This window comes from Camelus dromedarius, unplaced genomic scaffold (assembly GCF_036321535.1).
Source record: "Camelus dromedarius isolate mCamDro1 unplaced genomic scaffold, mCamDro1.pat HAP1_SCAFFOLD_169, whole genome shotgun sequence".
Classification (NCBI taxonomy): Eukaryota; Metazoa; Chordata; class Mammalia; order Artiodactyla; family Camelidae; genus Camelus; species Camelus dromedarius.
The window spans coordinates 96,661-112,018 of record NW_026989778.1 but is presented as its reverse complement, the minus strand read 5'-3'; the positions used below and the strand labels follow the sequence as shown (position 1 = coordinate 112,018).

Sequence of the window (15,358 nt, the reverse complement as noted above, 5' to 3'; positions counted from 1 at the left end):
TGTGTGTCACGTCCCTCTGTTTAACTCTTATGCTAAGCAAGTTAACTTTTTGTAGATTATAGTTATAAACAGATGAGGTATCAAAATATACACAAGGACACACATCAAATCTAAGATGTTGATTAACTCCACTATTTTGTTTCTATTTATTTTATTTCTCTTAAAAAAATTAAGAACCTCTGCAGTCAATAATGCAAAATGTTACTGGGTTTTAAATCCAAAATATAGAGGTGTTAAGTGTGTCATTGCTCATCCTTATTTGTATGTTCACAAGACAAAATGATTTGAAAGACTCTCTCCCCTCCCCCTACTCACTACTGGATCTCACCAGAGCTCCCAGTCCACACATCTAACAGCCTTTCATTTACCCACAGCTGAACTCATCAGATTTTCCCCAGAATTCCCTCTGCAGGTTTCCCTCATCACAGCACAGCAGGACTATCATTTACCTCATTAATCCACCCAGAAACCTGGGCCTTACTCCATTCTAACTTCACAGACAGCATTCATCCTTTCTTATTTAACATCGAAACATGTCTTCAATCTGTTCGCTTTAACACACTAACCGTCTCACCGCTCAAGTGGAAGCCACCAACACTGTACTCCTAGACTCACGAGTCTCCCAAGTGGCCCTAAAGCCGCTCTACCCTACTTGAGACAAATGGGATTGTGTCACTCCCGCGCTTTTAGGACTCTTTTCAAACCCACTCTTCTTAGAAGAAACTCCCAGTTCTTCACCTGGTGAAGGTCTTTGCCGTCAAACTGTCAGCTCAGGAAGGGCAGGACACGCCCTCTCCCCTTGGCCCCACCCTCTGGCAGAGCATCAGCATGGGAGGACCTGCTGAGCTACACTAGCCTGTATTCTAAACCTGGTCTTGATTTCTTAGCAAACTGCTTCACTTATCCATACAAATCCAAGGTAGATTAGAAAGATTTTAGATGTTGAGCTAGAATATTGATTTGGGGATTTTGCACTAGCAACCTGCAAGTACATGTTCTAATGATTCTGTCTTCTAAAAACCACACCCAGATTTAAGTAGTACTTGTGGAATGTCTTCGGAGTAAAAGGGACTGTACTTTTACAGACTTTATATTTTATAACATGAACAAACCGGACAGGGTCACAAATGGAACTGCCTCACAAGTGACAGAAGACAGGTGAGAGGCATATAGCAACAAGTCACAAAGATGGTAAGAGAAACGTTGATTCTCCAAACCCCCAAAAAATTTTTGAAAGAACCGAAAACTCTGAATTTTGAAAGTAAAACACTATCATATAAAGAAATAAAATAAATAATCCTCTTCATCAGTGTTTCAAGATCTGACTGCAGAATTTTTAGCAGGCCATACTGAATCCTAGCACAGAAAAATCAGATGGACTAGTGGTGAGTAATTTCCAGGGAAACGGCAGCAATTCCTCCACTTGTAAGAGGACACACACTCAATTGTCGAAGGTGATTTTAAACCACATTCTGGAGAAATTCAGAAGATTCAGGCACCGATTCTAGATGGTGATGACACGGAAGTACGGGTTGGATGCATGCTTCTAACTGAGTCACCGGCATTCTTACACTGCAGGGGGAAACGGAGGCTCTCAGTTATGAGCAGAGATGTTCCTGTCATGTCTCCCAGGCCGTGCCTCGGGGACTCAGTGCCCTGCAGCAGCCTGGCCCCAGGCGAGGACCCGCAGCGTGGCCCACTCAACCAGGAGGGGCACTGTGCTTGAGAAAGCCCATCCCCGATGGGAGAAAGAGGGGCTGGTGGGGTTGTGTGTACCTATAAATGATCATAGAAATACACCTGCATACATTCATTTGATACAATTAATATTAGCAGGCTATTTAACAAAATTTCAATTGTCAGTGTTAATTTTACCATTCCTTTCCTCTTGTCCACTGCACTCTGAGACAGGCTTAGGCTCTCTCACACCTGCAGCTCTGATGCAATATTTGTGAAGTCATTTTACTTTGCTGCAAGTGTCCTCGCTCCCCGTGTCGCTGTGACTGTCATCTCTTAACAGAGTCAAATGTCTTCCTGGATCTCTCCCTGATTTCCCTGCTCCTGCTTCTCAGATCCTGAGATAAAGAACAAGTGAAGACACATGACTAGAAAAGGCACTGTGGACTTGACCAAAGTCCTCAGTGACCCCCTAGGTGAGTGCTGCCCACCCCTTACCTTCGATTCTCAACGTTCTGCCCAGGGTGACATCCAGACAGGAAAGAGTCTTGGGCCCAATTAAAAGCTGTGAGGCTTGGGTGCAGGGAAAGGTGCAGGAGCTGGTTCTGGAGCCGGGCCCCTCCCCACCTCTGCTACTCTCTCTCCCGTGGCCCTGCCCCCAAGCCCCCAGGCTCCCTGATCTTCTGTCCTCTTCTACACTACTCCAAGCCCTTTTCCCCTTCCTTTATTCCCTGATTATCCCCAGCTGTAGTGATTTTTTCATCACAGCATCTAAAAAAATTTCCTACAGCTGAAAAAGAAGTCTCCAGAGGTCAATACCCACATGGTGGTTCCTGAAGAGAGCCCCTGGTTAGGGGGACCCTCACCAACACTCACAGGGCATCAGACATGTTGCAGGGTCGACCACCCCCAACAAGAGTTTGCTGTGACCCCTATGCCCGCACAGCATCCCTGTTCACAAAACTGTAGTTGGGCCACTTATCCGTTATTAAGAAGCAAAAGTAAAAAAATTGCTCATGTTTCTTACTAAAATTATCTATGAGGTGGAAAAAGAAATTGTAATAGAAAAGAACAAATTTGACTCCATGTTAGATGTGTTCATTTGGCTTTAAACCTGTACCCTGTTTTCTAGGCTAAGACTTGTTATCTCTGCACCTTTTGTAAAAGAAAGTTGCCTTTAGCCTGAAATATCCAGGAGGGCCTATTCTGCGGGCTCTGATCTTTAAGGATGTTAGCTCTTCTACACTTATGTAGAGATGGCAAGTTGCAAAATAAAAATAAACTTTGTTTTTTTTTGAGGTTTTACAGGGGCGCCATGATTTGACCCACATGGACACCTGCAAGAACAAAGGATTCCAAGGAAATCAATTCGTACAGCAAGAAGTTTGCAACAACCAACCACACCCCCACCACTTTTTAGTATAAAAGGAGACTGAATTCTGACTTGGGGAAGAGAGTTCTCCTGGATATCAGTATGCCATCTTCTGAGTCTGCCAGCTTTTCAAATAAAGTCACTACTCCTTACTCCAAAAGCTCATCTCCTGATTTATTGGCCTGTCATGCAGCAAGCAGAACGAGTTTGGACTTGGTAAATAAATGACTGCATTAGAGGTAGTATGTCTCCACTGTTTCCTCATTTCCAGTATGTCACAACCAATCAATTTTATATGCTGTTTAAGAACACGACCAAAAAACCTATTATTCGGAATTGATTCCATGGAAATAAAATTATTTCTACTCCTTCAAAACTTTGTTCTTTTCTATTTTATTTTGTTTTGCTTATTGAAAAGAAAATAAAAGTCAAATCATTTTATTTCACGTATTTTTTATAGCTACATATTGTAAATACTACAAAGATATTTAAATTGCAATAAAAATTGTTCATATATTAGTATAAAGATATATACACAATCAAAGCAGAGTAGGAAAGGAGTGGATATTTACTAAAAATCCACTGCACATCCAGTCTTTTACAAGCATATCCTGGAATATAAGCTCTATTATCCAGGGGTCCACCACCCCCATTCTCACTGCCGAGTCCCATAGTAATCAACCTCCAAAGCACCAGCATAGAACCACGCGATCACTATTTTAGGTATAAATGAGGGAATTAGCTCATTCAATTCTAAAACTGAAACCTTAAAATAAATACTGAACTTATTTACAAACAAAGAAAATTGGACACAAAAAAGTACAGTTTCTCCCCCAAGTCACAAAGATAATTACTGGTAAAGGCAATATTTGAACTCATCTGCCTGATTCTAAAAACTAAGGTGGAAATCCCCTTCGACTGTGGAGGTCCAGCAGCACAGCCTATCACCCTATCTTTGTTCAGATCTAGCATTAGACAGCCTGAGACAGCACCCCATTCCTATGGAACTCGAGGGCAAATGATAACAATAAGGATTTTATATTCAGTAGTTTCTTGGTCTCATTTATATAAAGTGTCAGCAGGTCAGCAGAAAACTCTGGGAAATATGAGTGGGTCCAGAGCTTTTTGCTGATAAGAAACAATCTATCAGGACAGAGTGACCTTCCCATGAGAGGCCTCATGGACATAAACTAAAGGCAGCTGAGCAATGAAAACTAGCAAGACCATGGAACTCAAGCAAGAAAGATCCCTGCCATCCCCCACCCAGTTGCCTTTTCACCCACATGGACAAGATGGCAGAAGACCCAGGTTCTTGTCCAAGTTACACCATCATGGATTCTCACCCATAAAAAGTTATGACTCTATGCTGTCTTAAGCCCTTTCCAACTCAAATATGATGACACCAATATCTCAGCAGAATGTCTATGTCTTCACTTTCTCTCTTCTATTAGGATACTATATCTATGGCCAAAAAGCAGAAATCCAATTAAAAACACCATGCACGAAGGCTGGTGAAAGTCTGCGTAAGAGACTTTGTTCTCACGCTCAGTGAATGAAAACTCAGAAAAAGTGTTCCTTCACCCTCTGCAAGTGGGAGGTAGCCTGATTGTGTGTGTGTTTTTGTGCACGCGTGTGTGTGTGTAAATCAAATACAATGCATTCTGGGATGTGTACAGATTTTTTTTATGTTACTGTCATTTCATGAGGATGAGCCAACCTTTAAAGTAACTTGAATCTAGTGTTCTGAGAGAGTCCCAGGATCTTTTGATGGAGGAGGGGAAAGGGGAAAGGAAAGGAGGAAAGAAGTAAATGAAGCAAAGGAGTAAGAATACTACTAGGGAAAGGCAAGACTTTAATTTTGTTCCTACTTGCATCACACACAAATTAGGGACTGGCTTTCCCCCATGTCTCATCAAGCACTGAGTTGCAGAAGAAGAGGCGACAGCCCATTTCTCACTGAGATTGTGACTGTACATGGCATCTTATAGACACAAATTATTTACCCTGATCAAACACTCTAGCAGCAGGCCGTAATTCTCCTGTTTTGAGAGACAAGAAAACAGGAGTTCAAAGAGGATGTATAACTTGAGAAAAGTCAGAGGACCAGTAAACTAAAGAGGATGAATTCAAACTCAGATCTGAATGGAGAGTCTGATCTTCCCACTCCCAGGGCTGGAAAATCCTTAACAGACAGGCTTCCCAGCTCCCTGCATTGTTCCTGGCACCAAGCATTTCCCATGGCGATGGTATCCTGTTCTCACAGACACAGTGCTCTGTGCAGCCAATAACCTCCACTCGACCTTGATCATATATCTGCCTCACTCACCAGGCTTCTCCATACAGGCAGGAAAGCTGGCTTTCAAGTGCGTACAAAGCCACCCCTGTTCTTACCTGGGCTCTTCAGCGGCTTTTCCAGCATAAAGGCAGCCATGAAAGTGCTCACAGTTTGTACATGAGCCACACTACCTCTCTCCATCTGTCTCCCCACCTATACTACTTAGCTATGACCATTTTGAGAATCTTGGAAACAAATTTTTAAAAACAGAAAAGAAACTATTCTGTAACAAGTACTTAATACTTACAATTTTAAATGACAAGTTACAAAGTGAGTATTTACAAATTGAATCTGCCTTCCTAGGTGTCAGTTTTAACAGTTAAAAAATATAATAGCAAAAAATTCTCACTTACAAAATTAACAAAAACTTCAACAATAATCTGGAATAAACTCAAAAACAATGCCCATGTTGTACATGGAGAAACACAGGACTGTACTGAGGGGTAAAGTAAGAAGTGTGAATGCAGAGACATCAACATATTGTATGGAGGAAAGCAGTTTTGTAAAGATGAACGTTCTCCTAAGAATAATTCAAAACTTACTAAAAATTCCCATGACAGCTCTTATCTGTATTTTTTTAACTTGAACAAAATATTTTGGAACTCTTCAGGAATAATAAACTCATAATACTAGACAAGAAAATTGGGGATGGAAAAAATAAAAAAAATCGCACTGTCAGATATTAAATAAATTTTTACAATATGTAAGATATAGCACTGGAGTAAGAAAGTAAGACTGACAGAAATAAACCATGAGCTCAAAAAGAGACTCTAGTGTACATAAATATTTTGTACAGTTGGGATTTCAAATCAAAGAGCAAAGTATGAATTCAATAATTGTCTTGGGACAATCAGAGAATCACCTGGAAAAAACAAATTCTATTCCAGTCATAATGACCACAAGAAAAATTACAGATAGTGATGTAAATATTAGAAAGTACTAATAACAGCAAATACAAATCTTTGCTTATAGTAATTCAACTTCTCCTCACTATAAAAAGTAGTATTATCATCTCCATCATAGAGATTAAAAAATCCTACAGAGGAGATATATACCATTATAAGAAAATATTTCTAAGAATACTATCAAGGATAAAACCCAAAAAGAAGACATTTACTGTCTTAAGATTATTTTCGGCCACAACAAAAATAAACCTACTGAACAAAATGAAAGGCAAGAAATGACAAGAAAAAGCTCTGTGATACATGTTAATGAAGACAAGGGGTTAATGTTCATAACATACAAAGAGCTGTCACAAAGCAACAAGAAGCTCCCTCACTTAAATGTGTGCAAAAGACAAAAGGGATCATTCACCTTTTAAAAGTCAGATGGCTAATGAGTGAAAAATGCTCAATACCTCACTGGTCATCAAGTGCAAACTAAAACAATGAAAAAGCAATTTTGCTCATCATATTGGCAAATGTTTTTAAAAAATATTCTAGGTAGTGTCCATCTTTGAGAGAACAAACTGAGCGATCTTTTTGGAGGATGACGTGTCAATGGATATGTAAACTCTGAAAAATGTGTGTACACACAGACTGAACTCCATTTTAGGAATAGTTTCGCTTAGAAAAAAAATCAGTTCAAAAAGATGTACTCATCAGAGCATTTACACAGCACTGTTTACAATGGTGGGAAGAAAAGCTGAAGTGAAATCATATCCAGCGATAGAGAATTGGTTACATAAGTTATTCTACATCTTTTCATTCCCCACAGGAGAAGGAATTTCTAGAGTCACTTGAAAGGAGCCTGTGATGTATGTAATTGTCACATCCAGGGACTAAATTTCCAGAAGCCTTAACTAAAGGAATACTCATACAAGATCACAGGAATGTTTGTACAAGAAGGACGCCAGTCAAACACCCTTTCTGACAGTGGAAAATGGAGAAAACTTAAGTATCCACCATCAAGACAATGATGCGGTAAATCAAGGCGAGCTGTGGGCACTAAGGGGCAGGCGTTTTGGTGTGGTCCAAGGCCTTGTCCACAGTACTCTCCCACCAAAGGTGTCCTTACACAAGAGACCAAATCTACTGCACATCAGGAGACCCCTCTACTCTATCTGAAAGGACCGGGTGAGTCTGGAGTGGGAGGACGTCTATGATATACACCTCAGTGAATAAACTGAGCTGCACAAAACATATAGTATGGCCTTATTTTTCAATAAAGCATATATACACACACATATACATAGATTTCTCATATACATGTATGTATGTATGTGTATATATATATGACAGGCATAAAGGTCATGAAATATATACACCACATTGTCAGCAGTTTTTACTCTCAGGAAAAAAAGGGGAAGGGATGTAGGGGCCTTTCGGTACCACCACAGTTCTCTTTTCAGTATTTCAGTTAAATATACTTGGAATTTAAAAGGTTATTTAAGTCCGAAGTAAAATGGACGTTGCCTCCACAAGACAGAATGCTATACTGGTCATTAAAAATCATGCCAGGGGAGAGAGAATACTGTAGAAAAAAGTGTAATAAGCCGAATGAAAAATGGAGGTCTCCACAAAGTAAACAGGCACAGAGTGCTCGCTCGTTTTTATGACAGACGTAATACACACTGATGAAAAGAACAGAAAATAGATGTTAAAGTGTTAATTATTATCTCTGAGTAGTGGGACCAGGATAGACCCTTTTGTCCCTTTTTTTAAGACTTATTATATTAAATACACATTATTTTTCATCTGAAAAAAGCATTTTTAGATGTCTAGTACCACACATTGAAAAAAATACACGAGTACTTACAGAAATAACTAGGAGACACGGCAGCAGCGTCACACAGTGTAGAACGGGCGATCCTGAATAACACTGCGCAGTTACATAAGGACCCACAAAGTGAGAGCACCTGCTGTCACAGGGCGTGTCCCCCTTCTATTTGTCAGTTGTGTCTTCAGGGCTGAGGCAGTTCTGAGCACGGCCAGTGTCAGTGCTGGTGTCTGGATGGATGCCACTGGAGGTGAGGGCACCTGCAAGCCGAGAGGAAGAACAGAAATCATCCTCTGCTTTTTCTGTCTTGTTTCTTTGTTACTTTTGAAGAGAGGTGTAAATAAGATAAACTAAATCTTCCCTACTAAAATTTCAGTAATGAAACCGTTTTTAAAGTGTTCACAACTTATATTCTGCCTATAACTGTCTTTTCAACAAAGCATCATATTTTTTAAATGTTAATTAACTCAGTTAATTAACTACCTGTTGAAACCTATTAAAGAACATGAAATGCACTATGTAAAATCACCACGCCTGCAGTGACTGGCACAGCTGTCTTGATAGCAGTGCAGTCAGCCCCCACCATCCCGCGGCCCTGAGCTCCTGATGCTGCTAAGAGAGCACGCTGCCACCTCAGATGGAGAGAAACGGTGAAAGCGTTTTCTGAAATCTACAGCACTGACAAAACATAACTGACAAATCCCAGGCTCCTTTGAGGCTGTCATTTTCTGTTTCTGGCCAACCCCCGTCAATGAGCAGAACCACCCCATTCCCGAGCCATGGGACTCACGTGGGAAGCAGTTTTGGAGAAATTTCCAGGTATAGAATGTAAAAAACTATACATAGATCTCTGAAAAAAGAAAAGATGCAATACTCTGATTTTGGAAGAAACTCAAAATATTCTCCTAAGCCTTAGTAGCTGGAAAGGCTGGGCATCTCCTAAGCCACTTATTTATTTCACAGCCAGTGAGCATCTCCCACAAACCCTGTTTCCCTGTGTCTGCTGGGAGCCTCAGGCACACTGTTGTTGTCGATCTTATAAGTCACAGGGCTGAGGCGTGTGTCTCACGCCTGCATCTCCCACACAGGCTCGCCTCCTAGCCTCACTGTCTGAACTTGGCCCCATTTCCTCACCTGTTTATTTGGTATCTGTTCTTCTGTAAGCTGCCTGAAATGCTTTTTGAAACATGTCAGAAGAATCAGTGGGTAGAGAAATGGACAGATGGACAGGAGAGAGTTGGGGAGACAGAGTGACTCCAAGAAAAGGGGAACAAAGAAAATTTCCTATGCAGAACCCTCTTCTAGTCAGGGAAGAAAACCACCACGGAGAAGTGTGAAGAGGCAGGTGGCTTAGGACTGTTTCCTGGATTCCATGAAAAGTCACACCAAGAGATGAGAGGGTAGAACTATAAATAATAAAAGAAAAAAGCATGCATGCTTGAAAAATATATCTACAATATGTACTTTCTAAAGAATAGATTCAAATCAGCACGGCCCAATAACACAATCCTTGGGTATTTACAGAAGTGAGAATCCCATCTCCAAACCACAAGGCATCCCTTCGGAGCACTAAGAGTCTACACGGGACGGTCATAAAGTTGTCACCGCAAAAGCGATGCTATCCTGCCCTTACGAGGAATGAGCAGCTGTGCTCGGGCTGCCCACGCCTGCCATTTACACCCCACAGCACCTCTACGGGAGAGGGCCGCCTAGCGAGCCCCATCTCTGCAGGACAGAAAACAAGTCCAGGAGAGGCTAAGCCGACCTACCAGTTCTCCATCTCACAGGACTGGTCACTCCAGAGCAGGACTCGAACTCGGACCCACGTTTGTAACCGCAGTACTACCGTGATTTGTGTGCTTTTTGTGTGTATAATACATTTGTGTCCGGCATGAAAGGATATTTAACAAATGTTCGGTTGTCTTGTCTATCTCATTAGCTCACAATCTTTATATTTTTGAATTGTACTCTTTTCCCCTGGAGAAAGGAACGGAAAGAGCGAGGGTCAGAATGAGATGGGGCTCCATTCTTTATCTGTTACCACATCTCATCCAGTCCCCAACCAGGAAGAAGGAGCAAATGTTCTCTTCATCTTTAAAGAGAGAGCTCCACTGATGGTGACTTACTCAACTCCAAAACCAAGTCTGGGGGAAGGGCACAGACAGCAACCAGAGAAGTATCACCCGTAGGAAGGAGAAAAGAGATCAGGGGAGGGCTCAGGGGGTCAGCCTGATTTAATTTCAATGGATAATATAATACCACAGACTAAAAATACTAGCATGCAGTGAATTTGCTATTTCTTGACATCTAGCAAGTTTTCATAGCCCGCATGAAACATTATCGTGAACTAGTGAAAGGAAGAGTCCACACTCAGGGAAAATCAATGCCACAGACAGGCTGAAACCCAGGTTGGAGGAAAGGAAGAGAAAAGGCATAGTTAAGAAGAGGGGAAAGTCTGGGAAAAAGACATCATCACAAGGACTCTCCAGCATCATCCAGCAATCATATAATCATTCATTCAAGAGAGAGTTACTTAGGTCCTATTTTGTGCAAGATTTTACACAGGGCAAAGCAAGAGTGCAGCGTCCATGGTGGCAGCAAGTGGCGGGGCTATAATACAATTCTGATCCTAGTACCTTGCACAATTGTACTCAGTATAAAGGCAAAAAAATAAGGTAAAATAATACTATGTAAACTCTACGCATGGTTGAAAAAAATTAAAGAAGACCTAAATACCTGGACAGACACACCACGCACATTCCTGGATCAGATGACAGCGCTCTTGGGATGGCAGTGCTCCCCAGAGCGATCTGTATACTCAACGTGGTCTCGATCACAATCCCAGCGGGCTCCTCTGCAGTAACTGACTAGCTGCTGCTACTATTCATATGGGAATTTGAGGGACTCAGTAACCAAAACGTACTTGAAAAAGAAGAAAAACATGAGAGGACTTGTAATTCTCAATTTCAAACCTTAAAACTGTATCTCCAGGTGAGATTAGAGGCCATTTTTAAGTTATTACTGGGTTTATCCTTATTTTCAAAATTCTGTACAATGAATATACCTGTTAGAATAAGAAAAATAAAAAGTAAGATATCTTGTAAAACATGCACAGTGATTCATTCATTAGGAAAAAAATTATTTTAACTATAAAGAGGTAAACAAATATCTAGTGAAAAAGGACTACTTAAAAACAAGTGTGCATTTATAATTTTCATAAATTGAAAACTGAAAAGCACAAAAACATCAAGTTTCTAGGGAGACTAGTGAAACATATTAATAGTTATTTTCAAAAATTCTAATTGAACAATGAAAACTCAAGAAAGGGAAAATTGTGATTGACACCCAAGTGCAAACACATGGAGAGCAAAGGCCTAGAAATCACAGTTCCTTTAAATCTGCTTCTAACTCAATAGGAGAGGAAATTCCTCACTTAGGGGACAGTGGAATCCCATACATAAGACAGGATACACAGTACAAACTGCAGTAGTATCGGGAGTGAATTTCTTAGAATTCTAATGTTACAACATTGCTGAAAAACTATAAAAACACTGACAGACAGATTAAAACACACAGTCATATATATTATATTGAAACATATGTAGTCTGCTCCCATGTTGCATAGAAATACAAACATATTTGTTCATTTATAGGCACTGATTACTTTATCCCACATAGAATATTTCAACTAAAACAAAAAATCAATAATACACTCCTCTTGACAAATCTACTTGATAAGTTACTCTGCTATGTAACCATAATGTGTTTAAGATAGATCTAAAATTAGTGAAAAATCTTTGTATGGTTTCTTGAATTGTTCTCAAAATTCCAAGCTTAATTTTCAAATAGATCTGAGCAGTATTTCTATATTATCTTTTCCCTTGTGAAATGAACAACACAGTCTGTTGTCAAAATTCTGTCCTTACAATGATTCACGAGCACCATTTCCTAACAAAACTGCTGAACAGCAAGGCACTATCCAGACACTGTGACCAAATAAATGAAACACAAGGAAGACAGTGACCCTAACCTGGAGGGCTTATAATCTGTGTCAACAGCGGGTTTTTATTTGATTGGTTTGATTGGGTAGCAAAATAAAATCAATCAAGTACTTTCTGCTTTTAGCATTCTGTAAGTCATGACTGTTTTTAGTGTCATGAGAAGGAAAGACTTAAGCATGACTTGATTAGGTCAACTAGCAACAATCATCACTGGAGAGTGAGTAATAAAGAAGTTAACTGATAGAAATGCTTCTGCCTACATGAGACCTAAAATAAATCTATACTGATATCCGAAAGGAAAATGAGGAGATGAGGTCCCCAATGAGAAAACAAACAAGGAATCAAAAAAGGAAAGACGTTTTCATTAACGATTCCAGGCAGTAGTGGAGCATGGTGGTGAGGATCACAGATGTTTGGGACGAACATGAGTGCCTGAACTCCCACAGCACTGGGTAGCTGTGAAACTGATATTTCAGAGAAATTTTCTGCATCTCAGTCTTCTATCCATACACTGGGGACAACAACCGCACCCATCTCCTAGAACGGTCCTACGAATTAAGTTATTTTATATATAAAATTTTAAATAAAATACCTCAGATTTTAAATAATACCCCAAAAGCACAAGGAACAAAGAAAACAGAGATAAATTGGAGTTCATCAAAATTTAAAACTTTGCTTCAAAGGGCACCATCCAGAAAGTGAAAAAACAACACACAGAAGAAATTTTTTTCAAATCATTTATCTGATAAGGAATTTGTATCTATAAAAAATAAAGTACCTCCTACAAATCAACAATAAAAAGGCAACTCAATTAAAAGGTGAATAAAGGATCTGAAATGGTATTTTTCAAGGAAAATATACAAATGGCCAATAAGCACAATGAAACGATGTTCAATATCATTAGCTGTAAGGGAAATCAAGTCAAACCCACTAGGAGAAACCGCTTCACACTCACAACAATAGGTTATAATAAAAAAAAGAGTAACAAGCACTAATAAGGACACAGAGGAAGCGGAGCGCGCAGCCCTTGCTGGTGAGGACGTAACACAGCGTGGCCACTTTGGAAAACAGCCTGGCAGGTCCTCAGAGAGTTGAACATTTGGTTTCTGAATGACCCAGCAACTCTGCTGTCTGGGCACAAACGTAAGAGAACTGAAAACAAATGTCCACATAAAAACTCCTACAGGAATATTCATGGCGACACTACTCATCACAGCCAAAAAGCAGAAACAACCCAATTGCCTATCACCTGATGAATGGGTAAACAGTGGGGCCCAGCCATACAGTGGAATATTAGTCAGCAATAGCAAAGCATAGAGTACTGACCCAGGCCACAACGTGGACAAACTTTGATAACGTTACTCAGTGTGAAATAAGTCAGTCACAATAGACGGTTCCACCTACATGAAGTGACTCGATTTAAATGAAATGTCCAGCAGAGGCAAATCCACAGAGAGAGAAGAGTGGCTCCTTGGGGCTGGGGGAGGATGGGGAAGATGGGAATGACTGCTTATGCATACGGGGCTTCCTGTTGGGGGAATGAAAATATTCTAAGATTAAATGGGATGCACAATTCTGGGCATAGAGTAAAAACGACTGTATATTTAAATGGGTGAATTGTATTAAAACTGGTAAGAAAAAAAGCAACTCGGGCCAGTACCTTCCCTAGTAAATGCAAATTGCTAACTTTTATTAGAGGAAGAAGAAACTGCCCTCAGCATGAAAGTAGGAGATCAGCAAATGTGAGTTAACCAAAATTGGACAAGAGCATTTCACTTGAAACAGTTGCTGAGTGTACACGAACTATTCAGAAATAGGAAAATCAGTTTCACATCAGGAAGAAGCATTCTGCTTCAAATGCAGATCAAGGATTCAGCAAGCCCAGCTGCTACAAATGACCAGAGAAGAAACCTGGTTCTTAAAACAAGCACCAGAGCCAACAAGGAAATGGTGGTGAGGAAAGCAGGCGGCCGAATATCTGGAACAGTTTGCTACAAATAATTTCTCCACTGAAAATTTAAAAATAAAATGAAAGTTATAAAATGCTCTGTTGACCTCACGTGAATGGGCTTCCTTCGGTGCTCGACTGTTCTGTAACCCCGATTGAGAGACTCAGGAGAATCAGCATGTCTCCTGGGAGTCCCCAAAGGACTGCCCACCAGCACGCTGACCACCATCACATCTGCCAGGGTTGAATTGCAGAGAAGAGACCAACTTCTGAAAGGCACAGGAAATGTTGACAAGGGAAGAAAAGGCTGCAGTCAGTCCTGGGACAGAGGCCCTCTGAGCAGAGGCCAGAAGGCTGCAGGTGAACTGCAGTGGCCGTGGGACAGGAAGCGACCATGGGGGAGCATATCTCAATTCTCTCCTCTCTCTCCATCGGGTAGGAGTGGTAAACCTGCATCCTTCTCACCTGGAACTGTGGGTTGGCTGGCAGAAGTCTTACCGACATGGAATGATTATTCAAGTCTCTGTGGAAAAAGTCAATAAATCGAGAGGGAGTAGGGAGCCAACTCCACAAGCCTCTCAATTGCACCCTTATTTATTGTGTATAATCAAAGGAAAAATTCATTAACAATTGTGTGATAGTAATAGGAACTTCGGGAAAGACAGTATGAAGCAGAGATTGTAGAATACACAATGAGTACAAAGGATTAGTGTATCTTTAGGGAAGTAATGGGGTGAGGGGAACAAGATACATTTTTAGACATGTGAATTACAAAGCAGACCACCAGACCAGCCAGGTCCTTGTTCTGTGGATCATAGACTATCTAACAGCACACAAGCTCAGCGTTTATACCTGAGGGCCTCGGTCCTTGCTTTGCAACCAGCAGAGTGCTATCTAAAACCTCAACTATGCAAGCAAAGCATTGTCTCTGCTTTTTAATGCAAGGAGACTGGAGTGAGGATGTACAGGCACTTGCTTGTAAAGCAGTTTTTAAGCATATATTTTTCTTCTTAAAGTTCACAGGCGGCTGGAGTGTGTTACAATTTGTTAAACCAATCATGGGCTCCCACATGGAACCATTATGGAGGACACCCTAAGATGACAAATCCTGCCTCTGGGTCTTTTCCTGCCATCTTCAGCCACTCTAGCAGGGTCTAGGTACATCCGTGAATAACGATCCTACAGAACTACCCACACTCTTAACTCCTGGTGCTTGAAACTTAATTTTAGCTCTACACAACTTACCGTAGAAAAGTTTCAGAAATAAAAGGTATAATATTCCTTTTATATCTCATCATATTACTGAT

The 15,358-nt window shown here is 40.6% G+C and overlaps 1 protein-coding gene across 4 annotated transcripts in view; it reads right to left on the bottom strand.

Moving 5' to 3' along the window:
• The window catches only part of LOC135320633 (uncharacterized), a 135,720-nt gene that overhangs the window by 23,708 nt on the left and 96,654 nt on the right, over positions 1–15,358 (bottom strand). For 3 of the 4 annotated variants that reach the window (XM_064483775.1, XM_064483770.1, XM_064483772.1), the window contains 4 exons: positions 10,839–11,024; positions 9,872–10,079; positions 8,893–8,952; positions 8,142–8,362 (listed from right to left, as the gene is read on the bottom strand). The gene's annotated coding sequence lies outside the window, so the exon portion shown is untranslated. The remainder of the gene's footprint in view (positions 1–8,141; positions 8,363–8,892; positions 8,953–9,871; positions 10,080–10,838; positions 11,025–15,358) is intronic. The other variant, XM_064483774.1, reaches the window with a different exon arrangement.